Below are 316 nucleotides of genomic sequence, written 5' to 3' on the forward strand. Positions count from 1 at the left end.
ACTACATCGATGCTGTTATTCGAATAACAGAAGTTCCTGGAAAATAATTAGCAGGACGATCTGTAGTTTTCCTGTCATAATTTTTTGCAGTGCTGGATAGCTTTTTCAAAGCAGAAGGGCGGGCTAAAAAGGCCGATTTTGCTACGAACACGGTATGATTGATGTTCGAGAACTGACCTACTTTAACCCGGATAGTCCAAGAACAGCAACCGGGTAAACAATTATTGGCTGAGCGATTAGCGAAGCCCATTACTCCACTGACCGGAAAAGTTTCATTCTGTTTGTCTGTTTGTTTGTTTGTCTGTTTGTATGTCTG

This window comes from Frankliniella occidentalis, unplaced genomic scaffold (assembly GCF_000697945.3).
Source record: "Frankliniella occidentalis isolate FOCC.00 unplaced genomic scaffold, Focc_3.1 Scaffold285, whole genome shotgun sequence".
NCBI classification, from domain to species: domain Eukaryota; kingdom Metazoa; phylum Arthropoda; class Insecta; order Thysanoptera; family Thripidae; genus Frankliniella; species Frankliniella occidentalis.